The sequence below is a fragment of the Balaenoptera acutorostrata genome, chromosome 3 (genome assembly GCF_949987535.1).
Source record: "Balaenoptera acutorostrata chromosome 3, mBalAcu1.1, whole genome shotgun sequence".
NCBI lineage: Eukaryota > Metazoa > Chordata > Mammalia > Artiodactyla > Balaenopteridae > Balaenoptera > Balaenoptera acutorostrata.
This window is the reverse complement of record NC_080066.1, coordinates 69,483,889-69,507,693: the sequence shown is the minus strand read 5'-3', so window position 1 is coordinate 69,507,693 and position 23,805 is coordinate 69,483,889. Positions and strand designations below refer to the sequence as shown.

Sequence of the window (23,805 nt, the reverse complement as noted above, 5' to 3'; positions counted from 1 at the left end):
TATCAAAGGGGCACTGAAGGACCTGCTCCTCTACTGGTTTCCCTGGTAACTAATGAGCCCACCTGACGTCAGTTCCCCTATAACTGATAATCTCCCCTTCCCCTCAGGAGCAAAGACCACCACGATGTCCTGCCCGCCGTCCGCGGCACACAGTGGGGTGTCCCTCCAGGACCTTGCTTCAGCTGTGTAAGCTCCCCCATCCATTAAACCACTGATGTCTCTGTTGCTGACTCTGGACTCTTTCTTCAGTTTTGAGGCTGGGCAAGCACAGGCCTTGTAGGCCTGTGGGGTGCAGCCCAACAATTCCACATATAAGTGATATCATATGGTATTTGTCTTTCTCTTTCTGACTTACTTCACTTAGTATGATAATCTCTAGTTCCATTCAGTTGCTGCAAATGGCATTATTTTGGTCTTTTTTATGGCTGAATAGTATTCCATTGTATATATGTACGACATCTTCTTTATCCATTCATCTGTTGATAGACATTTAGGTTGTTTCCATGTCTTGGCTATTGTGAATAGTGTTGCTATGAACATAGGGGTGCATGAGTCTTTTTGAATTATAGTTTTGTCTGGGTATATGCCCAGGAGTAGGACTGCTAGATCACATGGTAATTCTATTTTCAGTTTTTTGAAGAACCTCTATACTGTTTTCCATAGTGGCTGCACCAACTTACATTCCTACCAACAGTGTAGGAGGGTTCCCTTTTCTCCGCATCCTCTCCAGCATTTGTTATTTTTTTTTTTTTTTTTTAAAGATGAAATTTTTTTTTTTAATTATTAGCACCTTTAATTATTATTTATTTATTTATTTATTTTTTGTTTGTGTTGGGTCTTCGTCTCTGTGCGAGGGCTTCCTCCAGCTGCGGCAAGTGGGGGCCACTCTTCATTGCGGTGCGCGGGCCTCTCACTATCGCGGCCTCTCCTGTTGTGGAGCACAGGCTCCAGACGCGCAGGCTCAGTAATTGTGGCTCACGGGCCCAGTTGCTCCGCGGCATATGGGATCTTCCCAGACCAGGGCTCGAACCCGTGTGCCCTGCATTAGCAGGCAGATTCTCAACCACTGCGCCACCAGGGAAGCCCCAGCATTTGTTATTTTTAGGCTTTTTAATGATGGCCATTCTGACCAGTGTGAGGTGGTACCTCATTGTAGTTTTGATTTGCATTTCTCTAATTATTAGTGATGTTGAGCATCTTTTCATGTGCCTATTGGCCATCTGTATGTCTTCTTTGGAGAAATGTCTACAGTATTTAGGTCTTCTGCCCATTTTTCAATTGGGTCATTTGGTTTTTTTTGTTGTTTAGTTGTATGAGCTATTTGTATATTTTGGAAATTAAGCTCTTGTTGGTCGCATGGTTTGCAGATATTTTCTCCCATTCCTTAGGTTGTCTTTTCGTTTTGTTTATGGTTTCCTTTGCTGTGCACAAGGCAAGCTTGTAAGCTTGCCTTGGGAGACTGACCTAACAAACATTGGTACGATTTATGTCAGAGAATGTTTTCAGCAAATGTTTCTTGAACTTTCTTAGGTAAGCCAAAGAATTATCAAGCCCTTCAAGGAGCAACTTATGTTCTGCTTATGGGTGGTTGGTGACTAGCTATGTTATATTTAAACTGTATTTGGATTACCAATTTTTAGGAAATTCAATTATAGTAAGACATACTTGGCACTGAAACTATTGGGGGCCATAAGTGAATCTGTGTTTGATGACTCAGAGGGTATATTTGTACCTTCCTTCATTTAACAGATTTTGCAATACTGAGTGTCTATTATATGTGAGGCCCTCTTCTAGACCTTAGAAATACAACGGTAAACAAGACACAGTCCCCACTCTCCAGGAGCTTGCTAGTTTAGTTGGAGAGGGGAGGCTGAGGGGAAGTGGAGTGTGCTGATGGGCTGGTGAGTGAGGAAATTTCAGTGCTAAAGGGGCAATGCATGCAGGTAGGGCTGCCCAGAGAAGGGGCTTGTCACACATGGTTCATGGTGGGCCTTCAAAGCAGTGACATTTTACAGTGAGACCAGATTAATAGGAGTTTGCAAAGGGAGGGGAGGGCAGGGCAGGGCAGGGCAAGATGTTCCAGGAAAAGGGAGCAGGCTATGCAGAGGTTGAGATCCCAGAGAGCTCGGCCTCCAGGAACTGAACTGCCCTAGAAGGTCCAGCAGGCCTCAGGGCGTCACTATTACTATGAAAGTGCTAGTTGTTATTGTTCTTCCTGATATTTTTCCTAAACCCAGGCATTTGTTATAGTACATTTCATCTCCATTATCTTATCTCATGCTCACCAGGAACCCTATGATGTAGGTGTTGTAGCTCCATTTCACAGATGAGGAGCCTGAGGCCAGGCACCGTCACATGGCTCAGTGAGTCTTATAGAGTCTGAGGCTCTGCCAGCCTGAGCTCCTTCACCTCCCACAGCTGCCTCAGGAGAGGGGTCACCTGAAATTGTGTCTGATACACCTTCATGCCTCTGGGACAGAAGTGTATCAGTCACTCCTCAGGAAGCTGATGGAGGTGTTAAGGCACTGAATTTGTGCAATTCTATAGAGTAATTGGGGGGGGGGCGGGTAAAGCCGAGAGACCTGGCCTTAAATAACAGCTCTGCCATGTGTTAGCAGTTGTATAAACGTGGGCAAGTTACTTAACTGATTCACTGGCCATCCCGCTGAGACTTGGAACTGAGTTCTTCCCTGCTTCACCGACAGGGGCGGTGCTACACAGCTCCAGAGTCTCCCCCAGTGCTGAGGTGGGGGTGTGTGGCAATGTGCTCCCATCAGATATGTGGTACCACTGAGACAACCATCAGTCCTGCCCACATGGTCCCTGTAGGCCCAGCAATTCTCTATTATCTTTGTGCCACGCTGGGGATTTGGGCATCTATTGTGAGTCTGCTTATAGTCACCCAGCCTAGATGCAGCCAGTAGCCATTCCTCCCTGGGGACTTGCTACCTCCCAGGAATCAGAACCAGGCTCCCTGTGGAGCAGGGACCTCCCCCACCAGGGAACTCTGTTCTTGCCCCTAGACACTATCTATACCTGCAAATATCGTTCTTCCTTTCTTTCCTTTGCAAACCCTCTAATTTTCCCTCAAGCTCCTTGGGTTTTGGGAAAACAAAAGTGAGAAAGCTTTGCCTGCTTCTGCCTTTTGCTCTGCATCAGATCTTTCTCAAGGTTTCAGAGTTCAGAGCTGACCCTCTGCTTGAATGGGAGGAATAGAGAAGAGCAAATATGGGGGGGGAGGAACTGACAACATATTAAAATCTCAAGATATAAAATCTAGTTATACAGTCAAGAGATGACTGAGGTCCCTAAACTATAGAAGTAGGGTGGAGATAGAAGGGAATAAAGTCAAGAGATGTGTAGAAGAATCATTCATTTTTGCCAACCAATTCAATGTGGGAGTCACGGAATGCGCAGGTCAGTCAAAGTGATCAGTAGTTGTCATTTTAGGTTGACCTTGAGTTACCTGCAAGTAAATTAGTTGATTCATCATCTATTGACTGCGTTCACTCAACTGAACAAAGTAGAATAAATATGTACATTTTAGATAAATTAGGCTGGATGATGGGTACATGAAGTATTATCATATGATTTCTTTTGTGTATGTTTAAACTTTTGCATACTAACATTTAAAAAAATAAGTAAATAAATCCATTTTAAAGCAACTTTTTACGATCCATCAACTTTTATATTATGACAAGAAATATTTGAACTAATATTTCAGACTCACTGTGAACACTTTATTCTACTAGTTAGATGTTCTCAACCCTTAGTTCTGACCTAATGAAATTTTAAAACTTAAGAAGGTTTCTTGCTAAAGGATGAGACATGCAGACAAAGAGAGCAAGAAATGAGGGGAACAAAACTAAAATTGTAAGAAGGCATGTCTGTATTTTCTTAGAGGTGAAACTAAAGCCAAAAAGGAAAAGGAGATTATAGAACCTGAGTGTACTTGGCTGTACTCTCAACATCATGGGATAGTGGGGAGAGAAGGGGAGCCAGAGCCTGAGGGCGTGGAGCTAGGGAAAATGACCCTGCCATCAAACTAGCCCCCAGGGGGGGCAGCAATCCAAGACAGTGTCCAAAGGGACATGCAGTACTCACAGTCAGACAGGAGGAAGCACTTTTGTTCTGGGTCATCAGTTGATTCAGAAGAAGACGGCAGCCAGAAGTTGGGGTTTAGAGAATCCTGGCCAGTTCCTCAAAGGGAGAGGCTGACGAATGTGGGCAGAGTGTCCTGGTCACGTGGTCCCAGAGTCAAGGCAGGAAGTGGAAAAACAATAAGGACAGGAGGCAGATGCCCAGCTGAGTGTGGTCCTAAGGCTCTTTCTGGTTAGAAGGAAAGGAGACAACTCAGGTTACTTCAACTGATTTTAACAATGCATTGGGAAAGTGATTTGAGCTTTCTCAACTTTTCTTCTCTCCTTTTAACTGTAGCTCCTGACTTCTGAATGGTTTCTGCGAGGACATGGTGTCTGCTACCTCATGCCTTTTGCTCAGTGTCTTCTCTGAATGTGTCTAGGCTTCTGTTCCACTGTCTGCTTCCCCTTCTGTCTTAGAATTCCCTAGGAAAAGACTCTGAGGTGGCTATTTGTCTGCAGGAAGTTTATTGCGAAGAACTCTCAAGATCAATACCTATGAGGAGTAAGAGACAAGGGAGAAGTTGGACTTTGATGCAGTCAGTACAAAGGCCTCAGCCAACCCCATGGGGAATTCTGGAGCTGGGATGGCCTTTCAAAGGTGCTTCAGATTGAGACAATGGGGTCAGGCCTTTGTACTCTCACAAGGCATTAGATGCTGGCTGCTCCTGGGGAAGGGGTATAATTTGGCTGAGGGCAAGTCTAGGAGAGGGGTGGGTTGTGAATAGCCAATAATGCCTGCAGTGGGGAAAAATGAGTGCCTCAATCCTAAAGGGGGGATGTGGTGGCACCCCACAGCATCCCCTACATCTTCTGTTTGACTGTGCCCTAAAGAGTAGTTCTGGTGGGTCCACCAGTCACTCTGCTGTGGAGAAGGTGCCTGTTTGTCAGAGTCTCATGCCTGGCACCTCCAGACTTCCCGTATTTCCAGTCTATAAAGATGGCCACCATTGACCTGGGCCTTATCCTCTATCTAATCAGATGGGGGCATAGGTTGCAGAGCTACCCGACTCAGAGCAAGACAGCTTTCTCAAAAGGGTCTGTAAGAATGGTGTCACTGGGGCTTCCCTGGTGGCACAGTGGTTAAGAATCCTCCTGCCAATGCAGGGGACATGGGTTTGAGCCGTGGTCCGGGAAGATCCTACATGCCATGGAGCAACTAAGCCCATGTGCAACTACTGGGCCTGCACTCTAGAGCCTGCAAGCCACAACTACTGAAGCCTGTGCACCTAGAGCCCGTGCTCTGCAACAAGAGAAGCCACCGCAATGAGAAGCCCACGTACCTCAGTGAAGAGTAGCCCCCGCTCGCCGCAACTAGAGAAAGTCTGCACGCAGTAATGAAGACCCAATGCAGCCAAAAAATAAAAATAACAAATTAAATAAATTAATTAAATTAAAAAAGAAATCATTGTTAATTTTTTAAAAATGGCATCACGTGCTACCAGTGAGATAGGCGTTGGAGAAATATATAACTGGTGCCCAGAAGCCCCAACAAGGGTGCAGAAGCTCACTTAATCCCAAACCCACCTGCCTGAAGGACCTGTGGTGGCTAATGCTCTCTCTATGGTGGTCAATACTGGCCTGGAACCTGTGTGGAGTTGAGGCTGCACATGGCGGGCTTGATGGTCTCTAGCTGAGAGGGCCTAAGGAAGTGTCCTAACTCCTCAACTTACTAATTTTGAGCAAGTCATAGGTCCAATTTTAGTTAGTTGGCAAATATTTAGTTAGCACCTATGTGCCAGGAACTATGCTTAGCATTTGTGAATCCCTCTCTGTGCCTCATGTTCTTCTTCGTAAAATAAGGGTGTTGGAATAGATGATCTAAATGGATTAAAATGGCCATATTCTCAGAAATAAAAATCCAAGATACACTGTCTGCTAATGCCACAAGATTTGATATTAAGTGTGCCCCCAGAAAATCCAAGATGTATGACTTCATTGTACACCTGGACTCCATCTCCCCCACCCCCTACCTTTATTTCCCCCAGACGTTCCACATAAAATGACTTGATCCTCAGAACCAAGGGTGGAAGCTCTATAAGTTATATAGTCTCCTATCTTGCTTATCTTTAAAATTATTTAAGTGTTTACCCTTATTTTTTGAATTCTTTAGAATTTAAATGATCTGAGTTTAAATAGTCCTGAACGCATTCCTCAAACACTCTTATTTAAACAAAGCCAAGCCATGATGATTACACAGCCAGTTTTTTTCCAAACCCTGGAGACTTTATAACAGTTTTATCTTAGGTACAAGCATCCATACCTCCTAAGTGTTTTGCCTTTGAATGGTCTTTCTGAGGTTGGTATCAGAACTAGAGTTTTTTGGGTTTTTTTTAATTGCATTTATTTATTTATTTATGGCTGTGTTGGGTCTTCGTTTCTGTGCGAGGGCTTTCTCTAGTTGTGACAAGTGGGGGCCACTCTTCATTGTGGTGCGCGGGCCTCTCATTATCGCGGCCTCTCTTGTTGCAGAGCACAGGCTCCAGATGCGCAGGCTCAGTAATTGTGGCTCACGGGCCTAGCTGTTCTACGGCATGTGGGATCTTCCCAGACCAGGGCTCGAACCCGTGTCCCCTGCATTAGCAGGCAGATTCTCAACCACTGCGCCACGAGGGAAGCCCAGAACTAGAGTTCTTTACAGCACCGTCCACAGTAGTTCAGGCAGATCTGGTAAGATGGGGCCACTAGCATCCCTTCAGTCACATGCACACTTTCCCCCTGGTGACAGAGCCACAGAGCTGAATGTTGGGAGCTGGACAGGACAAGGATCAGAGGCCCAGTATTTGGCTTGATAGGGACGGGCACAAGGGTGAGTGAAAAGTCATCAGAGTAGTGAGGGCTTAGTAAGGATAAGATACTTTTCCAAGTGCTGTAAGATATAAAAGGAAGGGAAGGAAATTAAAATCTACAAGTTTGTTTTATGTTAGGCACTCGTATACATACTACTAATCAATCAAAAATAATAAAAACAATAATAAGTGCTTTGATGCACTTGCTATGGTCTAGGCACAGTGCTTAATGCTTTATGTTTTCTTTTACTTCACTTATTTATTCAACACATTTGTTTTAGGTGTAAGTGCTGGGAGCCATCAGTGGACAAAAATCCCTGCCCTGGAAGAGATTTCATTCTGGTGGGAGAGACAGGCCCACAGAGGTAATAAATAAGTAAATTAAGTGGGGTGTTAGAAGATGACGTTTACTGTGGAAAAGAATAGAGCTGAGTTGGGTGGATCAAGAGTGCCTACATTAGTGAGGTACAGAGGGGGATTGAATATTAAATAGGTGGTCTCTCTGGGAAAGTGCCGTTTGAGTGTGATGGAAACCCTCAGGGTGTTTTAGTTTGTTTTGTTTTGTTAATCTGTGTTTTAAAGCTGGGGTTGGTAACTTTTTCCGTAAAGGGCCCGATAGTAAATATTTTAGCTTTTGCTGGCGGTATAGTCTCTGTCACAACTACTCAAAAAGCTGCTATCTACCGTGGAGGTACGCTGTGTGAACAAACCAGTGTAGCTGTGGTCCAAGAAAACTCGATTTATGTACACGGTTGGAATTTTGTATAATTTTCATGTGTCACAAAATATTATTCCCCTTTTGATTTTTTTTCCCCAACCATTTGAAAATGTGAAAACCATTTTGAGCTTGTGGGCTGTATTTGGCCTGTTAAGTCATAGTTTGCTGATGCCCACTGGCAGGGAATGACAGAATGTAATGGAGCTTCAGCTGGAGCACCCTGGCTGTTGTGTTGAGCAGAGCCTGGAGGGAGAAGCATGGAGACGTGAGGAGGCCAAGGCCGTCAGCTGGGGCAAAGGTGATGCTGATCCTTGGACCAATGAGGTCATCACGATTACATTCTCATTTACCCTTCACCAAACCTCTGAAATAGGTATTACAATGATTCTTCATATGTAGAGGAGGAGATTCAGGCTCAGAGGTAGAGTGACTTGCCTAAGGATACAAAGCACACAAGTGGTAGAGCTTGGATAAGAAGCCCAGTTCCACTCCAAAGCCCTGATTCTTAGCAGTTACACCTCTACATCATGTCATGTGGACCTTATTATCCCAAATTGCAGATGAGAACACTGAGACTCAAAGAACTCAAGACACTTGCCGGAGATTAAGTAGGTCTTAATGACCCCAAAGCTATCACTCATATTACGAACTGAGACTAATTCTCAAACTAAAATGGGATTCCTGCCCACAAGGTGCTTCTGTTCTAGGTGGGAGGATTCTTTATATGAATGCCTCTGAGGTGGTGCCACTGAAGTACCTAGGACATGCAGAGGAGGTGGAGTGACATTCACCTGGAGTGGGAGGAGGAGGGGATGGATGGAAAGACTGCTGTTTGCCATAGGCTTTGAAGAATAGCTGGCTAGTTCTTAGGCAGTTCTTGCTGGGATCAGGACTGCTTGTTGGTTCTTAGAGCTACTTTGTTTTACTTTGTTGTATGGGATGCGGGAAAGCAGTAACTTAGGAATTGTAATATTACTCTGTAGCTAAAGAGATACAGGTGAAAAAGCAGTAGGGCCCCTAAGTTGTATCTCAAAGATATATATAAATCTCTCTCTCTCTCTCTCTCTCTCTCTCTCTCTCTCTATGTATGTGTGTGTGTGTGTGTGTGTGTGTGTGTGTGTGTGTGTGTATGACACATCTAACGTTTCTCTTAAAAGATACAAGGATATAAAAATTGTAAATAAAAATTACTCAAAACCCCATACTCTGAGATAACCAGTTTAATGTGTTAGAGTATACCTGTCCATAGTTTTTCCATGTATAAATACACCTTTTGAAAATTGGATTGTAGGGTGTCTATTGTTTTATAATGGGATAGTCCCATTATATGGTAAATGTCCCATTAAATGTTCATATATTTTTAACATTTTCCTGCATGATTAAATGTGGAAATTTCATTATCATGGATTATTAATGTGGGTCTGGTGTAATCACAAGGGTCCTTTAAAGGAATAGAAGGAAGCAGGAGAGTCAGAGAGAGATTTGAAGGTCCTGTGCTGCTGTCTTTGAAGGTGGAGGAGGGGGGCCACGAACCAAAAAATGCGGGCAGCTTCTAGAAGCTGGAAAATGCAAGGGTAGAGATTCTTTTCTAGCCTCTCCGAAAGGAATGAAGGCTTGCTAACACCTTGATTTTAGCCCAATGAAACCCATTTTGGACTTCTGATCTCCAGAACTGTAAGATAATAAATGTGTGTTGTTTGTTTATAAATTATTTATTTTTTGGCTGCGTTGGGTCTTCGTTGCTGTGCGCAGGCTTTCTCTAGTTGCGGTGAGTGAGGGCTGCTCTTCGTTGTGGTGCGCAGGCTTCTCATTGTCGTGCCTTCTCTTGTTGCGGAGCACAGGCTCTAGGCGCGCAGGCTTCAGTAGTTGTGGCATGTGGGCTCAGTAGTTGTGGCCTGCAGGCTCTAGAGCTCAGGTTCAGCAGCTGTGGTGCACAGGCTTAGTTGCTCTGCGGCATGTGGGATCTTCTGGGACCAGGGCTCGAACCCGTGTCCCCTGCATTGGCAGGTGGATTCTTAACCACTGCGCCACCAGGGAAGCCCATGTGTGTTGTTTTAAGCCACTAGGTTTGTGATAACCTATTAGAGCAGCAATAGCAAACTAGTACAATTGACTTAACAGGTACTAGAGGACTGAGGAGGCAAAAGGGGGCATTGAGATAACAGAGAAGCTGCAGGAAGTGGCTCCCCACGCCTAGGGCTGGGGAACAAAGGGAACTGGCCAAGGTTGTTTGAACCCAGAAACTTGGAGGAGGGGCCTTGTGGAGATGGGACCCAGACCTCTGAGGAGCGGGCACTGGAGTGCCAGTGCTCTAAAGGGTCATCAAGAAGCTCATTCTGGGGATGTGGAAAATCCTGTTGCCGCCAGGGTGAAAAATTACTGGGGCTACTCTGACAGGAACAGGAAGCCCTCAGGAGGCAAATAGGAAGTCCCTCCAGCACCCCGTATTAACAGAGTGTGACAGACAGCAGCTGGCAAACCAGAAATGTGGTTTGTGGAGTCTCAGCCCTAGCTTCACAAAGCAGAATGAAAGGTTTCTGGGCCTGAAACAATGGTCTAACAACAAGCACACAGTGTTAACGATACTGTCTGTATGTTACACGCTTTTCTCTGTGCTCATACAAAGATATATTCACATGTATTATAGGCTTTCCCCCCTTTATATTTAGAAAAAATTGTGGTCAGAGTATACACATTACTTGGAAACTTGCTTGTTTCATTAAACTATATATTATGCACATGTTTCCATGTAAGCATACTAGAGCAATCTCATTTTTAAAAAGCTGTTCAGAAATATCTCATGGAAATGCCAACATTTATCCAATCATTCCCAATCTCAATGATTGGTTCAGAGTTTGGCATGTGACTCAATCTAGTCTGGGACCCATTGGAACTGAGGGTGTGGTCAAACCTACCTAATCACATGCCTGAGAATGTAAGTTAAGCAGTTCCACCAAAGGAAAATCTATGTGCTTTTGGCAGAAGGAAAAACAATGCTGGAGAAGGAAACAACAAATGTCCACCTCAACTTCCTGTATCGTTTGCCTGTTGTTTCTGTTGGGTGGTTTTATTATCAATTGATTGATGGTCTTTGAAGATAGCTAATGTTAAACTTTTATATATGTATTGCAAGTGTTTTTTCTAGCATATGATTTCTTTGTAGTGTCTTTTACCATACAGAAGTTAAAATTAGTATATAGTCCAATGTAGCTTTTTTTTTTTTTTTTTTTTTAGTTTATGGCTGTGGATTTCCTTTTTTGCTTAATGTTTTCCTCCTACAGAGATAAACAAACTGGTCACTATATTGGTCAGGATAGATTAGGGGTGCTGTGATAAGAAGGAAAAAAATGCTCTAAAATCTCAGTGGAGTAACAATAAAAGTATTTCTGCTTACATTACATGTTGGGTGGGCAGAAAGCTGTATGAGTTGTGGTCACTCAGGAACCCATGCTAAAGGAGGTTGTGTCTCAAGACGTGCTTCTACAGGCACCAACACAGAGGGAAGAAGAGGAAGAGGACGTGATGAGTCAGCACTGGCTCTTAAAGCTTCTGCCCTGGGAATTCCCTGGCGGTCCAGTTGTTGGGAGTCCGTTCTTCCACTGCAGGGGGCACCGGTTCCATCTCTGGTTGGGGGACTAAAATCCTGTATGCTGCGCGGTGTAGCCAAAAAAAACCCCAGAAAACAAAAAAAGCTTCTGCCCCAAAACAACATCCATGATTTCCTTTCACATTTTATTGACCAAATTCAATCGCATGGTCAGGATTAATTTCAGATGGAGAGGGGAAGTACAATCCTGCCATGTGCTTAGGAGAAGGAAACCAAAATGTTTGTGAAAAGCCATGAGGACTACTATAATCCACATTTCAGCCACCAAATGCCTTTCCCACAATCCAAATATTCTCACTCACCCTTTTTGAAGGGAGTCAACCCTAAAGTCCCATTCTGATTGGACCGTTATTCCCACATATTAATCCATTCGGAGGTTTTAAATGTGGATATGAGGGAATAGCCTTGATTAGATTCTTGCTGTAAGACTGGGTTTTCATTGTTTGATCTCTTATTTTATTTGTTATGAGAAGCAGTCTGTCTTCCAACTCCGCAAATCTCTGAATTTCTGGACTCTTTCTTTTGCCTTTCATTGCTGCTTGCAAACCACGCAACCTCTCTCTCTCTCTCTCTCTCTCTCTCTCTCTCTCTCTCTCTCTGTAATACCTTATCAAATACAGCCAAATCATACTGTTAACATTATGTTTTTTAATTGCTTCTTCTAGAGCTACAACTTCACTAGGTACGTGACCTACCTTCCAAGTAACTTCAGGCAACAGCTTTACTAAATATTTCACCATCGGGTAACATGACTCATCATCCTTGTCACTGCCAATGACACATTTTAGGTTTTTGTTCTGGCAGCATCTCATATTTAGGGATCAGGTCAGGATAAAGTAGGTTATGCTGTAGTAACAAACTCCCAAATCTCAATCACTAAAAACAATAAAAGTTTATTTCTTGCCTATGCTACATGTCCATTGTGGGTCAGCAGGGCCAGCTGTTCATTGAAGTCACCCAGGATCCTTAGCTGATGGAAGGTCCACTTCAGCATATGCTTCTACAATCATCACAGCAGGGAGGGGGGATATGGCACAGATGCATGGCTCTGCCTAGAAGTGACACATCTTCCTTCTCCTAACACTTGGATATTTGTGGCTCTCACAAACGGCTATCACAGGTATTTTTGTTTTGCGGGTTTATTGCAGTGAAATAGACTATAGGTGACAATAACAACCTCTCATTATCCACGTCACTGGGTCTAGTTTTTTAACTCCAAGTAGGACTTCTGTTACTCTATTTTTATGGTTCTGAGGATGGGCCACCATGTTCTGAGCCCACCTTCAAAAAAATTTAATTTTGCTTTAAAGCTGAATAAAAATACTGAATCCTTAAGACTGACTTCCTTCCACTAAACCACACTCGCTCAGAATAAGTTATAATTAGGATATCTCCTTATTCTATCCTTCTTCCTTACCTGATACTTCATTCTGCAATTCTATTAAAGACTGAAAACCCTGGTTATTACTGTGTTTTGCAAGAGGGTCAATTCAGAGAAATTTAAAATATTTGTTTTTATTCAAAACAAAAGTCTTGTTTTGCTTCTGTTCAAAGTTTTAAAATGGCTTAGTTTATTTCCCTAAGATGATGGATATTCATAAAGTTTTGATGATCTACTTTGTGGAATGGAAGAATGTTAGTGAGAGAGAAAAGTGAACTGTTGTTTAGCAACTAAAAGGTTAATATAAATATCTGGGCATATTGGAGAAGTAGCAACATGAGGCAGCTTTCTAATCTTTCATCCTGAAATTAGATCCTAGGTCTGTCTTGAAGCTAGGTTCCCTAAATGCACGCTTCTTAATCATTGGATGAAAATGCCTTGACAGAAAATATGTTGAGTTAAACATTACAGAGGGGATGGCTGCTGAAAACCCCTTGTCTGTGAAGAAACAGACAAGACAGCAGGGAAGTAAGCAAAGGAGGCATTCATCCATCCATTCATTCATTCATTCAGCTAGCATTCATTGAGTTCCTGTTATATGTCGGGTCCTGTTCTAAGCATAGGGGGTACAGTGGAAAACAAGACAGATATGAACCCTGACTTCCTGGAGCTTACTCTTAGGTAAGGGTCAGCGCCAAGTAGACAAAGAGATAAAGTAATTGTACACTGTGATAACTATAATGAAAAAAAATGAACGAGAGAAAGATGCATCAGACAGGATACTTGATTGTAAGCAAGCAGATCCACTTAGGTTAGAAGGTAATTGGGAACTCTTAGGATCAAAGGGAGTCTGGACAAGTGGACTTGGAAAGTGAACTAGAACCCTGAGTGGGTTCTACCACTTTGTGGTTGGCACTTTTTGCATCTCATTTAAGAAATCTCTGCCTATCTTAAGGCCGTAAAGATATTCTTCTATGTTAACTTACAGAATATTTTTTTACTTTACATTTCATATATAGATTTATAATTTGTAATTGCTTTCAATGTATGATTTGAGGTAGGGGTCACGCATCATTTATTGCTAAATGATATCTGATTGACCTGTATCTTTATTGAACATGCTTTTTCCAAGTGTCTCTGAACTATTTTTTTCTGTTCCTTGGTCTGTCTATCTTTCTGCCAATATTATAATGATTTAATCACTCTAGGTTTATAATATGTCTTGATATCTGGTAGTCTGAGGCCTCCACTTAGGTTCTTCCCTTCGAGACTATATTTGCTATTTCTGAATCATTGCATTTCTAGCAATATTAGAATCAGTTTACTAGTATCTGTAACAAATCTACTAGGATTTTGATTACAATTACATTGAATATATTCCAATAAAATACATATCAATTTGGGGAGAACTGACATCTTTACAATATTGAGTATTCAAATCTATGAAGAATATAATCCCTCTTTTTATTTATTTATTTATTTATCTATTTTTGGCTGTGTTGGGTCTTCGTTTCTGTGCGAGGGCTTTCTCTAGTTGCGGCGAGCGGGGGCCACTCCTCATCGTGGTGTGCGGGCCTCTCACTATCGCGGCCTCTCTTGTTGCGGAGCACGGGCTCCAGACGCGCAGGCTCAGTAGCTGTGGCTCACGGGCTTAGTTGCTCCGTGGCATGTGGGATCTTCCCAGACCAGGGCTCGAACCCGTGTGCCCTGCATTGGCAGGCAGATTCTCAACCACTGCGCCACCAGGGAAGCCCTATAATCCCTCTTTTTATTTAATTTCAGCAAAAATTTAATAGTTTTCGATGTAGAGGCCTTTTTTGTAAATGTGTTCCAATATATTTTTTGCTATTTTTAAAATGTAACTGTAATTGTCATCTTTTTCTCAATTATATCTTCTATTTGTTTATTGCTGATATATAGAAATGTAATTGATTTTTGTTAGCTCACATTGCATCCAGTGAAATTAACTTATTAATAAATTCTAATATCTGATAGTTTTTCTGAGAATTCTTTGAGATTTTCTCCATGCACCATCATGTTCTCTGTGAATGACAGTTTTATTACTTCCTTTCTAATCCTGATTTTTTCTTCTACTTACCTTATCATCTTTGTCTCATTCCCATTATCAAAAGAAATACTTCCAATGTTTTACCATTAACTATGTTTTCTGTGGGTTTTTGTAGATACTTATAATCATATAAAGGAGTTTCCTCCTATTACTGGTTTATTGAAGTAGTATCATGAATAGGTGTTAAATTTTATTAAATGATTTTTCTGCATCTATCAATATGATCATATCATTTTTCTATTTTTGGTTCTGTTAATGTGGAAAATTAAAATGGTTGGTTTTCAAATGTTAAACAATTTTTTGTGTTCCTAGAATAAGTTCCTCTTGGTTATATTCCATTATATATATATATAAAATGGATATATATATATATATAATATATATATATATTGCTGGATTCAATTTGTTAATATTTTGCTTAAGATTTTCACTCTATGGGAATGAAAGAGAGTGGTCTATACTTTTCCTTTCTTGTAATATCCTTGTCAGGTTTTCGTCTTACAGTCCTGGCCTCATAAAGAGTTGAGTATGTTATATCTTTTTCTATTCTTTTTTTTTTTTTTTTGGTTGCATTGGGTCTTTGTTGCTGCACGTGGGCTTTCTCTAGTTGTGGCGAGCGGGGGCTACTCTTTGTTGGGGTGAGCAGGCTTCTCATTGCGGTGGCATCTCTTGTTGTGGAGCACGGGCTCTAGGCGTGTGGGCTTCAGTAGTTGTGGCTCATGGGCTTAGTTGCTCTGTAGCATGTGGGATCTTCCCAGACCAGGGCTCGAACCCATGTCCCCTGCATTAGCAGGCGGATTTGTAACCACTGCACCGCCAGGGAAGCCCTCTTTTTTCTATTCTTGAGAAGACTTTAAGATTGGTTATTATTTCTTTCTTAATTGTCTGGAAAATTCACTGGTGAAATCATCTGTGTCTGGATTTTTCTCTGTAACAGAGTTTTAAATAATCGATTCAACTTTTTAAATAGATGTAGGACTGTTCTCATGTTCTTGGATAGGAGTCAGTTTTGGTAAGTTGTATGTTTTATGGAATTTGTTCATTTCATTTAAATCATCAGCTGTACTGGAATCAGGCTGTTTATGGTATTCTTTTATTATCTTTTCTAGTGTCTATAGGATCTGTAGTGACCCTTTGTTCATTCGTGAAGATGATAATTTCTTTCTTTTTTTCTTCTTGATCAGTTTTATTAGGGGGTAACCAATTTCATTAAAATTTTCAAATAGCCAACTTTTGGCTTTGTTGATCTTCTCTATTTTATATTTATTTTAAGTTTTATCTCTGCTCTCATTTTCATTATTTGCTTACTGCCAGTTTGAGTTTGATTTGCTTGTCTCTTAATGTCTGCCTGAGATGGAAACTTATATAATTGATTTTCAACCTTAAAATTTTCTAATATATGCATAAATGGCTATAAATTTCCCTCTAAGTTTATTTATTTTTTAAATTTTTTATTGTGGTAAATTATATGACACAAACTACCACTTAAGAGTTAAACAAATTCAGCAACCTTGTGAAATACAAAATCAACACACAAAAATTAGTTGTATTTCTATACACTAGCAACGAACAATTTTAAAAGGAAATTAAGAAAATTATTTCATTTATAATAATACTAAAATGAATAAAATTCTTAGGAATAAGTTTAATCAAGGGATTCATATTGGAGAGCTTGACCATTTACATTTAAAGTAATCATTGATAAGAAAGTCTTTCTTCTGTCACTTAACTATCTTCTGTATGGTTTATATACTTTTTATTTCTCAATTCCTCCATTACTGCCTTAAAAATTTTTGGGGGGGTTGATTTTTATGTAGTATTCTGTTTTGAGTTTATCCTACTTGGAGTTTATTGAAATCCTTGGATAGGTAGATTTATATATTTCATCAAATTTGGAAAATTTCTGATCATAATTTATTCAAATATTCTCTTTCTCTTTTCCTTCTGGAAGTCCCATAACATATGTGTTGGTCCAGCTGATGGTATCCCACAGGTCCCTTAGAATCTGTTCACTTTTCTTTATTACTTTTTTTTCTTTTGGCTCCTCAGATTGGATAATTTCAATTGTCTTATTTTCAAGTTCATTGATTCTTTCTTCTGACTGCTCAAATCTGCTCTTGAGCCCCTCTAGTGAATTTTTCATTTTAGATATCAAATTTTTCAGCTCCAAAATTTCTACCTGGTTTCTTTAAAAATTTTCCTTCTCTTTATTGATATTCTCATTTTGTTCATACATCATTTTCCTGGTTTCCCTTAGTTTTTTTTTTGTGACATTGGGTCTTTGTTGCTGCGCGCAGGCTTTCTCTAGTTGCAGTGAGTGGGAGCTACTCTTCGTTGTGGTGTGCAGGCTTCTCATTGAGGTGGCTTCTCTTGTTGCAGAGCATGGGATCTTGGCACGTGGGCTTCAGTAGTTGCAGCACGCAGGCTCAATAGTTGCATCTCACGGGCTCTAGGGCACATGGGCTTCAGTATTTGTGGCGCGTGGGTTCAGTAGTTGTGGCTTGCAGGCTCTAGAGTGCAGGCTCATTAGTTGTGGCACATGGGCTTAGTTGCTCAGTGGCACGTGGGATCTTCCTGGACCAGGGATCGAGCCCGTGTCCCCTGCATTGGCAGGCAGATTCTTAACCACTGTGCCACCAGGGAAGTCCAGTTTTCCTTAGTTTTTGAAGAATATTTAGGACAGTGGTTTTAAAGTCTTTGTATCATAAGTTCAATGTCTGAGCTTCCTCAGGGATAGTTTTTGTCAGTTTTTTTTTTTCAGTGAATGGGCCATTTTTTCCTGTTTCTTTGTACATTGTGTGATTTTTGTTGTTGTTGTTGTTGTCATTGAAAACTGGACATTTGAATATTATAATGGGTTATCTATGGAAATCAAACTCTCTCCCTTGCCCAGGTTTTGCTGTTCTTGATTGTTGAAGCCTCAGCTTGTGTTCAGCCAGTATATTCTTGAACAATGAGAACTTAAAACAAACAAATACCTTTCCCAATCTTTGCACTGTATTCCTTTAACACTTAGCCAGGCCATTTGAAATTCTTCCTCAGCCTTCACTTCCTGGTTGCACTGAGCGTATAAATCAGCCAGTGGTGGAGTCTTAGGATCTTCTCAGGTCTTAGGATCTTCTCAGGTGTTTCCTGAGCATGCATCCTGTCTCAGGCATGTGTGTAGCTTTCTAAATGCCCTGTGTGCACAAGCACTTTTGAATCTGAATGCCCTAATTTCCTAGCAAATTTATCTCCTCAGCTTTTACTTCCAGGCTTTAGGTGGTCTGTTGTATGTACCAACTGTAATCTTTGGCCCCAGGCAGTTGCAGGTTATTTGTTCACCTAACAGTGTTTTCAAGCAATGACCACTGCTTTTCTGTTATGGGTTCCAGAGTTGGCAAAATGAAGACAAGAGCCTTGAATTAGTCCTTCAGCTAGCCCCCAGACAGATTAGAACAGACAAACACAATGATTACTAGGGACCAGGGTTCCATCCTGGGAAGGTGGGCTTCTGTCTTTAAGACTGCTGCTGAGTCAGGGAGGGAGTAGGGCAGGGGCAAGTAAAAATGTCATAAAGTTTTCTTACGATTTTTAACTTGTCTTTTTTTTTTTTTTTTTTAAGTTAAGCATTTGGTTGCTGTAAACCTTTGTTTTCCAGACAGAGTTCTGATAAAGTTGGTCTGACAGCTTCTGGTTAATTTTTCAGTGTTTTGTGGTATGGGATTTGGAGCTATTTACTCTGCTATTTTGTTGATGTCCCTCTCTCCACAAATTTTGATATATTAATACATATATATATATATATACTTTTTAAATATATATACTTTTCAAACGTATATGAAAAAATATATGTACTTTTATTTTCAAGTAATTGTAGATTAACAGGAGATTGCAAAAAAAAATGTACAGGAAAGTTACATGCATCCTTTTCCCATTCTCCCCCAAAGTTAACATCTTATGGAAGTACAGTACAATATCAAAACCAGGAAGTTGACACAGGTAAGAGCTATTTTCTCCCTCTATCCCTAATCCCTGGTAATCACTAGTCTCTTCTCCATCTCTGTAATTATGTTATTTCATTAATATTACATAAATGGAATCATGCAATAATTCATGCAATTCTTTTGGGATTGTTTTCCTCACTCAGCATGATTTCCATGAAGTTTATCCAAGTTGCTGTGTGTATCAATAGTTTGATCTTTTTTTAAATTGCTGAGTAGTATTGAGACAGGAAGGAAGGGGGCAGGGCACAACCTTTAAAAGAATGACATAGGCGTTGTGAATATGACAAAAACTTGTTAGAACCTACTAGGCCCAAGATGGTGGAAGATTCGACTTCCAGTAGCCCTTGAGCCTCATTATATGCTCATTGTAATACATTAGCATGCTAAATGACACATGCACAAGTGCCATGACCGTTCCGAGGCCAACCATAAAAGACCAAAAAGTGGGCGGTGGCCCAATTCCTAGAAATCTCCACCCCTTCTCCAAAATAGTTAGAATAATCCTCTCACTCATTAGCCTATGAAATTACCCAGCCCATAAAAACTAACCACCCGCCATATTTTGGGGCTGCTCTTGCCTTTTGAGACTGACTGCAGTCTGTCTATGGAATGTGTGTCTCCCTAAATAAACCTGCTTTCCCACTTAGTTCTTGGGGCAGAGCCCCCCCTTGCCTGCCCACTTGTATCCCTCACAAGTGTCCTATATTAATAAATCTACTTCTTGCCTATCACTGAATTCCTTCTATGCTGAGACATGAAGAACCTGAGCTTCCATAGGTCCTGACACCAGGCGAATGATTTTAATTAAAAGACAGTGGGTTCGAGTCCCAGCCCATGGGTTCAAGCCCCAATCTGAGTTTTGACTGGGATCAAATCCCACCTGAGGTGTGCAGTTTCAGCATTCCATGGTATGGATGTATCAGTTTATTTGGCCATTTACTCACTAAAGGATATTTGGATAGTTTCCAGTTTGGGGCTCTTATAAAGCTGCTATGAAAATTCTGGTACAACTTCCTGTGTTTCTCTGGGAAACATGCCCAAGGACACAATTAAGTTGTATGGTAAGTACATTTCTAGTTTTCAAATGAACTGCTAAACTATATTCCAAGTGGCTATACTATTCCTATCAACAATGTATGTGTGATCCGTATCTAAGGAAACTATGCCTAACCCAAGGTCATTGAGATTTACTCCACAGTTTTCATCTAAGAGTTTTATAGTTTTAACTCATATTTAGGTCTATGATTTATTTGGGGTTAATTTTTTTTTAACATCTTTATTGGAGTATAATTGCTTTACAGCATTGTGTTAGCTTCTGCTGTATAACAAAGTGAATCGGCTATATGCATACATATATCCCCATATCCCCTCCCTCTTGCATCTCCCTCCCACCCTCCTTATCCCACCCCTCTAAGTGGTCACAAAGCACCGAGCTGATTTCCCTGTGCCATGCAGCTGCTTCCCACTAGCTATCTATTTTACATTTGGTAGTGTATATATGTCAGTGCTACTCTCTCACTTCATCCCAGCTTACCCTTCCCCCTCCCCATGTCCTCAAGTCCATTCTCTAAGTCTGCGTCTTTATTCCTGTCCTGCCCCTAAGTTCATCAGAACCATTTTTTTTTTAGATTTCATATACATGTGTTAGCATACGGTATTTGTTTTTCTCTTTCTGACTTGCTTCACTCTGTATTACAGTCTCTAGGTCCATGCACCTCACTACAAATAACTCAATTTCGTTTCTTTTTATGGCTGAGTAATATTCCATTGTATATATGTGCCACATCTTCTTTATCCATTCATCTGTCAATGGACACTTAGGTTGCTTCCATGTCCTGGATATTGTAAATAGTACTGCAATGAACATTGTGGTACATGACTCTTTTTTGAATTATGGTTTTCTCAGGGTATATGCCCAGTGGTGGGATTGCTGGGTCATATGGTAATTCTATTTTTAGTTTTTTAAGGAACCTCCATACTGTTCTCCATAGTGGCTGTATCAATTTACATTCCCACCAACCATGCAAGAGGGTTCTTGGGGTTAATTTTTAAGTGTTGAGTGAGACCCACAATAGTTTCAGGGTCTCACAAAAATATTCTAAATCTTTAAAATCAGAAGAAAAAGTAAGTACACTCTGTTTGGATTACATTAGTCTTTATACTGATGCAGATGTAAAATATACTTTTAGGACTTCCCTGGCGGGCCAGTGGTTAAGACTACATGCTTATACTGCAGGGGGCACAGGTTTGATCCCTGGTCAGGGAATTAAGATCCTAAGATCCCGTGTGGTGCAGAAAAAAAAAAAGAAAAAAAAAAAAGAAAATTTTTATGGAAGAAAGAGCCTCTGAGGTTCTTTCTGACATCAGATACGTGGAGTCTTTCCACATCAATTCTCCAATACCAACTGGGTATCTGACAATTTAATTTTGACACTAACTCCAGAAGTAAGATCAGACCCCACAGGTTTAGTGCTCAGTCCCACAAGACTGCACCTACTTCAGCTACCAGTCACCAGTTCCATCGGTTTCTGACTGACCACATTTGAAGATTCCTGCAATCCCCTCTTCAGTTTTGATAATTCACTGAAATGACTCACAGAACTCAGGAAAACACTTTACTTACATTTACCAGTTTATTATAAATAAAACAACTCAGGAACAGCCAAATGGAAGAGATGCATAGGGTAAGGTACGGGGTGTGGGGGGGAGGGGATGTGAAGCTTCCACACCCTCTTCAGGCACCCCACCTTGCCTCCCGATATGCCTCCCAGTACTTCCGTTTATTCACTGACCTCTCTTTAATCATATTTGGTTTTCTATTGAACAGCTCCCATCCTTAAACTACGCAAGAGCCCCACCCTGAGTCACCTCATTAACATAAATTCAGGTGTGGTGGAAAGGGGCTTGTTATGATTAACAAAAGACAATCCTATCACTCAGGAAATAAGGGTTTTAGGAACTCTGTGCCAGGAACCAGGGACAAAGTCAAATAATATCTGTTATATACCACAGTTCCTAGAAGGCAAAAGTGCCTGGGGCCACAAAAGTCAATGTGGTCCTGTCAGTTGAGTAGCCTTCCCAGCTGTCCATTTGTGAAATGATGGCAGCCTGGAGTAGGGTGATGGTAGTAGAAACACAGTGAAATGGGCAGTCTTGGGATATGTTTTAGAGGTAGAGTCAGGTGGATTGACCGATGGATTGGATATGAGAGGTTAATGAAACAGTGAAACGAAGGATGATTTCTACATTTTTGGCTTGAACGACTGGGTGGATGATAGTGCCATCCACTGAGAATACTGGGAAAGAAGGGTTGGGGGTAAAATCAAGGGCTTTTGCTATGGATCTGAGATGACCATGAGTCATGAAGTAGAGATATTAAGTAGCCAGTTGGATTTGTGAATCTGGGTATTGGTGGAGAGGTCTGGGCTGGACAGAAATCTGAGAGTCATCAGTTTGTAGACTTAGCGTCAAGGAGATCACCCGGGGAGAGTAAAGTAGAGAAGAGTATAAGGACTGAGCCCTGGAACACTGCAACATTTAAAGATTGAGCCAAAGACGAAAAATTAGCAAAGGATTCTGAAAATGAGGCTCAGCGAGGGAACAAGAAAATCAGGAGAATAAGATATGGAGAGAAGTTCAGGGGAAAAAGTGTTTCAAAAGAAAGGAAGCTGTCAACTGTTTGCAATTCTGCTGAGAGGTCAATTTAGATAAGAATAGAGAATTGGCAGTTGGCTTTGGAAACCTGGGGATCATTAGTAATCTTGATAAGTGATCTTGATGAGGGAAGTCAAAGCTGGATCAGAGTAGGCTGAGGAGTGAATGTAAAGTGAGGAAGTGGGAACAAGCACTGTAGAGAGCTCTTGAAAAACCTTTCCGAGAATTTATGCAGTGAAGAGAGCCGAGAAATTGGGCAGTCCTGGAGGCGAATTTGGAGTCAAGGTTTGTTTTAGATGGGAGGAACTTCAGTATGTTTATATGCAGATAGAAATAATCTAATGGGGGCGGGGAGAGAATGTAATGATGTTGGAGGGAGGGGTAATTGTAAAGTAAATTGTAAGAGTAAAATCCTTAGGAACGTGGGAGGGAAAAAGAAAACAGGTCCCTGGTGGAGGGACAGGCCTTCATAGGCACAGGGAAACTTCATTCATAGTAACCCCAATGTTACTATGCCTATAAGAGTAGTTTTGGTGGTGAGAAGACAAGGAGTTCGTATCTGATATCTTTTCCATCAGGTGTGAGACAAAGTTGAACAGCAAAAAGTGGTTTGGGAGGAGGCTTTTAGTAGAGAGGGGAGGATGTGAAGTAATTCTTTCATCACGAATACTTAAATGTCAGTTTCGTGGAGCAAGCCCTTCCAGGATTAAGTACATCTCCTCCCAACCCCCTTTTCTCTCACTGGACCGTTTGCTCGTTTTTGGTACTCATCACCATTTGTAATTGTATCTTTATTGGTTCAGTTGTCTGTTTCCCACTTTAAAGAACTACAGGGAGGCAGGAACTTTGTTGTATTTAATTTCCCAATGTATATATAGCCCTTAGAAACAGGGCCGGTACAGAGTCACTAAATAATTATTTGTTAAAACAAATAAGTTAATGAATAAACGTCTTCAGAATTTTGTCTTAGAGGCAACCTCTTTTAAGTACTAGCTTGGGCAAGTCACTTTTCCTCTCCGAGCTTTTGTAGCTGAATACATATGCCACGGGAATTGTAATCTCTTCCCTGCCTACCTCACCGCATCGTCACGAGGAGGATCTGAGCAAATAAACCTGGAAATGCTTCATCAAGTGATCCTTAAATGTAACGTATTGTTGTTTGCGGCCCACGTGTAGCCTCGCAGGTAGCAGGTGCTGAAAAGGACTTGCTGATTGCGGGAGAGAGGTATTATTTTTTCCTGTGGCTGTAGGCATCGAAGTTTTGCAGAAGGGTTCCGCAGGCCGCGGAGGGGCGGGGCTCAGGCCAGAAGCCCTCCCGCTCCGGCCTTTCCCCGGAGGCCCCAGCCGGGCAAGGAGGAGGGGCGGGGAGCCTGGGGGGGAGTAACTGTCAAACCTCCTCGCTTGGCGCCATTATTTAAATGGTACGTGCCCGTCTCGCAGCTGTACGTGCCCGGGGCGGGGCT

General features: G+C 41.5%; 1 protein-coding gene across 1 annotated transcript in view; it reads left to right on the top strand.

Annotated features, from left to right (window-relative positions):
• PIAS1 (protein inhibitor of activated STAT 1) overlaps nucleotides 1-23,805 on the top strand; it is a 220,125-nt gene that overhangs the window by 72,187 nt on the left and 124,133 nt on the right. The gene's annotated exons all lie outside the window — the stretch shown is intronic.